Raw genomic sequence first — 7,500 nt, forward strand, 5'->3', positions numbered from 1 at the left:
CGAAGTAGACGTCAAGTGGAAGGACACTCGACTGCGATACCTCAACCTCAAGGACACGCTCGAGTGGAACAAGCTCACGGACAGCGAGAGAAATGTTATCTGGAGACCGCAGTTCGAGTTCCCGAACGTGTATGATGGCAAAGTGGATCTCTTTAAGGAGCAGCTCTACGTGGAGAAGGTCGGGGAGGCTCTTGAGGCTGACTTTAATGACGCCAAAATGGGTTAGTTCTCTTCTAACATCTCACATTTTCTGCATTTCGCTCTCATTTTTTTTTCCTTTCCATTTCTTAATTTTGCATGGTGTATTTTTACACAGCATTGCTCCTACACATATTTGCAATACATTTTCTATTTCTGTTTCATTTTCTATTTTCGCTCGCTGTCTTTCTGTTTCTTTTTTTCATTCATTTCTTTATCTACTGTTCTTTGCATTACACACTCTTCCTTTCCTCTTTACTTTCCAGAGCCATTTCAGATTAAGAACCGATGTCTATTTCATGATGTTTTATATCTGTATTGATTTGACTTATCTTTTTATGTGCATTTATATTTTTTCCAACGAACTTTCCAATAGCGGGTGAACATTATTCCCAATCTCATTGTCGCTTTTCTTGATCTCTTTCTCTGCATTCCTCATGTTTCTCTCTCTCTCTCTCTCTCTCTCTCTCTCTCTCTCTCTCTCTCTCTCTCTCTCTCTCTCTCTCTCTCTCTCTCTCTCTCTCTCTCTCTCTCTCTCTCTCTCTCTCTCTCTCTCTCTTGTTCTCTCGCTCTTTCGCTCTAACCTTCTCAACCGCTGTTCCCCCCTCTTTCTTTGTTTCTCTCTCCCTTTCTTCTCCTTTTTCTTCGTATTTCTCCAACACCAGACGTGATGTACTCTGGGGAAGCAGCTATATTCGTGCAGCAACAACACTACAGGTAAGTTCGAAGCCTCAGAGAGAGAAGGAAAGAAAAAGTATTGATATAAATTCATACTGATATAGACTAAACTAAAAATATGGATCTAACTGTTTTAAGTCGAAATAAGTCTCTCCCTCCCACTTTGCTATTCCATTTCTCCCTTCTCATGTCATCTTATACAGCGGCAGCTTTGCTTGTTCCTTCGACGTGTTCCACTACCCATTCGACGTGCAAGTGTGTAAGGTGCTCGTCCAGCTCTCGTCGGTGCGAGAGGAAGTCGTGCGCTTCTCCCAAGAGCGCGCCAAAGTGGTCTATTTAGAGGACGTGAATTTACCATCGTACATCGTGACGCGCTATGAGGCCTTTGTTACCACTAGAGGCACTGAGAAAACCAAATATAGCGTTGTCGAGGTGAGGAGAGCTTATGCTCATGTTTTCAATCATTAATATAGTTTTATACATATGCATTTACTGGTTCATCTAAGGTAGAGGTTGTAATAAGAGGAGAGTGAGAGAAAAGTGAGGGAAAGATGTGGCAGGGAAGTGGGGGAAATAGGTTATAATATATAAATGAGAATTACTAATCTCACAACGCAAGATATGTAAGTGATACGCTTTGATTAAATCATTAATGAAGATGTAATCAAACAGAGGCAATTGCATCTTTTCAGCGTGAATTATCACTTCCATCTATTCCTTTTCTACATTTGTCACAAAGAACTCTGCTCAGGGACAGAGGGAAAGGTGGAAGGAGAAAGTAAAAAGGGGTTGGGAGAAACAGAGGAAGAAGGGTGAATAAAGTTATTTTTGTCATCATCATCATTACCCTCATTAATAGAATTATTATAATGCCCGCAGGTTGAGTTCGAGCTCACGCGGCGCTGGACTGTGATCGTGCTGTCCGTTTACTTCCCGACGAGTCTCCTGCTCATCGTGGGCTACGCTACTCTCTTCGTCAGCGTGGCCCAGCTGGAGGTGAGGCGCTTGTGTCAAGGGGGCTGGGTTTGGGGGGGGGGGGGGGGGGGGGGGGGGGGGGGGGGGGGGAGGGGGGGGGGGGGGGGGGGTTGGGGTGGGGGGGGGGGGGGGGGGGGGGGGGGGGGGGGGGGGGGGGGGGGGGGGGGGGGGGGGGGGGGGGGGGGGGGGCTGGCGGTTCAATTGGAAGTGCAGAACTATATCATCCCTTATGAATTGGTGTAGGTTTCGGTGAATTTTGGAGACCGATTTTCTTTAATGATTAACAGTTCGATAACTTTAATTTTTAGATAAGGAATTAAAGACTTGGCGTAATAATTTTCTGATTTATCTCTCTAGTAATTTCAAAGTAAAGTTATATATGTATATATATATATATATATATATATATATTTAAAATTATCTACCATATCCTAACTATCGATATACATATAGATATATATATATATATATATATTTATATTTATAATAGAATAATATATTTAGGTATCTACCATTTCATCTATCTATCTAACTATCTATCTATCTCTATATATTTCTATACAATAGTATAATATAATATATATAATATATATCAATATACTAATATATATATATATATAATATATATAATCAATATAAATATATAACACATGTATATATACATAAGTGTGTCTGATAAACATATATATAATTAGTACATATATATTATATATATATATAATATAATTATACCTTATATATATATATATATATATATATATATATAATATAATATATTAGGTATATATATATATAATATAATAATATTATATATATAAATATATAAATATATATAAATATTATATGTATATATTAAAATATACAAATTAAAAAAAAATTATATGTATATATACATAGGTACTTAATATGTATATATAACATTTATATAATATAAAATATATCTAAAATTATTTATATATATATATAATTAAAATATTATCATATAATATATATATATATATATTTTGTGTTGTGTTGTGTGTGTGTGGTATATGTATATATATATATATATATATATATAAATTTATATATATATATATATATATAAATATACTGTATATATTATATAATAATTATATATATTTTATATAATATATATATATCATATTATATATACATATATATATATACATATATATAACAAATGAACATAAAAAATATATATATATATTTTATATATGTAAATATTATTCATATATATATATAAAGTACATATATATATTGTTATATAAATTAAAAAATATATAATTAAAAATAATATATAAATATATTAATGTATATATATAACATATTTAATATGACATATATATATATATATATATATACATAATATAAATAATATATAATAATATTCATATATAGATATATGTATATTTAGATATATAATATATATATATATTCACTTTATATATATATATATATTTATGTATATATATATATGTTTTGTTGTGTGTTTGTGTGATGTGTGTGTTGTGTGTGTGTGTTTGTGTGTGTGCACGTCTGTGTGTGTGTGTATTGTGGTGTTTGGCTGTATATGTATATATATATAATATAATATATATATAAATATATATATTATATATATTACAAAATTATTAAATATTATAGATAGATAAAAATAGATATGATAGATATATATAAAATTTACATATATATACATATATAATATATAAATATATATATATATATAATATACTAACATATAATCTATAATACATACATACATATATCTTATAATATATATATAAATAATATATAATATACATATAATAATATATATAAATATATATATATAAATTTATATATACATACATCAAATATATATATATTATATATATTATATATATATAAATATATATATATATATATAAATCTATATTTATATAATATATAGTGTGTGTGGTGTTATGTATAATATATATATATCATATAAATATATATATATATACAATTTATATATATATGTGTGTATACATAATATATATATATAGATATATATATATATAAATTATAAATATATATATTATAAATATAAAAGATAATTGATCTATATAAATATTTAAATATAAATACACGGTACATATATAATGTACATAAAATATATATATATAATTATAGATTTATATATATATATATAAATATAAATATATATTATAAATATATATATATATATATAAAAAATAATATATAAAATATATATATAAAATATATATATATATATATATAATAAAAAATATAATATTACACATATGAACACAATAAAAAAATATACACATATCAATAGAATAAATATATATATATATAAAAATATAATATATAAATATATATATATTTTAATCATATATAAATAAAATACATATAAATAAATAATACATATATATCCATATATAATATTAATATATTATATTAATATTTATAATATATATGAAGAATATCAATAATTCTGCATATTATGTTTGCATATAAAAATATATTTCAAATATATACATATATATATATATATAAATATAATATATAATATAAAATATATATATATATATAAAGGAAAAAATATAAACAAATATATATATTCATATAAATTATTTACACACAGATGTATCTCCATACACACAACATACTATATATAAAAGATAAATATATATATAAATATATAAATATATATATACATATATATATATTAAAAATATAAATAAATAAATACATATATTATATATGTATAATATATATTTATATATATATATATAATTGTATATAATATATAATAATATAATATATATATATGATTATATAATATATGTATATATATATTATATAATATATTAAATATAAAAAAGATATATATAAAAATAAAAATATATATAAATATATGTATACATATATGTAAACACTACATAAAATATAAACATAACACATATATATATATAAATATATATTATATATATAATATATAATAAATAAATAAAATAAAATATATAAATTTATATGTATATATATACATAAATAAAAAAAATATAAAAATATATATGTATATATTATGTATATATATGTCAAAATATATATAAGTATATATATATATGTGTGTGTGTGTGTGTGTGTGTGTGTGTGTGCTGTGTGTGTTTGTGTGTGGGTGTGTGTGTGTTTGTGTGTGTTTATGTGTGTGGGTGTGTGTGTGGGTGTATGTGTGTGTGTGTGTGTATTATTATATATTTTACATATATATATATATATATATATTATATATATATATATATTATATATAAAATATCTTGTAGATAAATATTTACATATCTATTCTTACACACATATATATTATATATATATATATATATATATCTATATATATATATATATTAATATATATATATATACATACATATATTTAGATGTATATATTATAGATGGTACTATATATATATATTATATATTATATATCTATATAAAATATATATGGATATAAATCTTACATATCTAAATACATCACATAGATATATACTATAGTTTGATGTATATAGTATTTGATAGATATGATATGAGTTTTATATAATTATATACAGTTCATATATATATAGGTTTATATTATATGAGGTATCTATAGATGTCTGTAGATAAATAAATATATTATATCTATATATCTATATAATAGATATATATATATATAGATTATATATATTTTATATATATATAGGCAAAAACAAGGGGGATATAATAATTATATACTTTTTATTTACATATATATATATATTAGCATTTCTAGATTTATATATATATAAATATATTATTTATATTTATATGCTTTAGAGATATATATATATTATATATAGAATATATATATTATATATATATTTATATACATACATACACGATATATATATATGTATTTTATTATATATATATATGGATAAATCTATATAATATATATATTTAGATATATATATAGATTATATATATATATATATATATATCTATATATATATGATAGATAATATTTATATATACATACAGGACAACCATACACTCACACACCACACAATACTTTTACGATATAGTTATATTTATATGTATAGATATAGTTTATATATATATATTCTAAATATAGAAATATATATTTATTATATTAAACACACCACACACACATATATTTAAATATTACAATAAATATATATTTATTATATTTATATATATATATATATATATATATATATATATATATAATATTAAAACACACACACACAACACACACACGAGACACACACCACCACACACAAATATAACACACACACTGACACAAACACACACATATTATTATTGATATATATATATATATATATATAATTTATATATATTATATATATATATATATATATAGTCTACTTGTATCGCGCTAGTCCTCGCTCCCTCCTTACCCCCCCATGTGATACTGCCCTCTCCTGCTCGCTCGCTCGAGTATATATATATATATATATATATATATATAATGTAATATATTTAGATATAAAATATAAGAGATTTATATATAGTTATATATAGTTTTATAGATATAGATTGTTATATATGTATATATATATATTTATGTGTGTGTGTGTGTGTTGTTGTGTGTGTGTGTGTGTGTGTGTGTGTGTGTGCATTTATATATCTTTAAACGGTTGTCTCTTTTTCAATAAAATTGTTTTGTGTATAGTGGGGTTTTTGCCTTTTATCAACACGGAAGAGTGTTTGCTAAGGCTTATATTTTTTGATAGAGTGGATATAGTATGAGGTGAGAGAGTGTTTGATAGTGGAGTGTTATTGATTGTTTGTTTGTGAGAGAGATGGTGATAGATGGGGTGATTTTGTTGTGTGTGTGAGCTAGAGTGTGTGATATGAGATGTGCTGTCGTTAGAGGGTGTGGGATCATGTGTTAGTAATATGGACAGTTTTTGTGGTGAGTTTGTGTGTGGTGGTGAGGTGTTAGGGATGTTTTAGTAGAGTGAATGTGTGTTACTGAGTTAGAGTGTGTTGATTGTTGTGTGGGTGTTTAGGTTGATGACTGTTATTTTTAGTGTGAGTGTGTGTTATAGAGAGTTTGTGTGTTGTTGTGTGTGTGTGAGGTAGTGATAGTGGGAGTTGAGAGAGGAGTGAGAGAGATAGAGGAGAGTGGTGAGAGTGTTAGGTGAGGGTAGTGCTGAGTGAGGAGATAGTTTAGTGAGTGGGAGTATTGATAGTGTGTGAGTGATAGAGTGAGTGTTAGTGCGTCTGTGTGAGCTAGTGTGTAAGACGTTGATGTGTGTGGAGATGCTTGTCGAGGAGAGAGCCCCGGCGCGCGCTGGTCTCTCCTTCTGAGAGAGAGATGCAAGGTGTGTGTGTGTGTGTAGTAGTGTGAGTGATGTGTGTCTGTGTGATTGAGTGTGTGAGTGGTCTCTCTCATCACGTCTCTCTCCTATCTCTAACTCTCGCCTCTCTACACTAGCACTCTATACTGTTTATCATCCGTAACATGTGTGTGTGTGTGAGTTTGTGAGTGTGTCGAGTGTTTAGTGTGTTGATGGAGTGAGTGTGTGGATGTGTCTCAGTTTAGTGAAATAGAGTACAGAGGGACAGTGTGAGTTGAGTGTGTGGTGTGTTGAGAGTGTT

This window comes from Penaeus japonicus, unplaced genomic scaffold, assembly GCF_977035675.1.
Source record: "Penaeus japonicus unplaced genomic scaffold, GWHDUDI00000001_assembly GWHDUDI00000009, whole genome shotgun sequence".
NCBI lineage: Eukaryota > Metazoa > Arthropoda > Malacostraca > Decapoda > Penaeidae > Penaeus > Penaeus japonicus.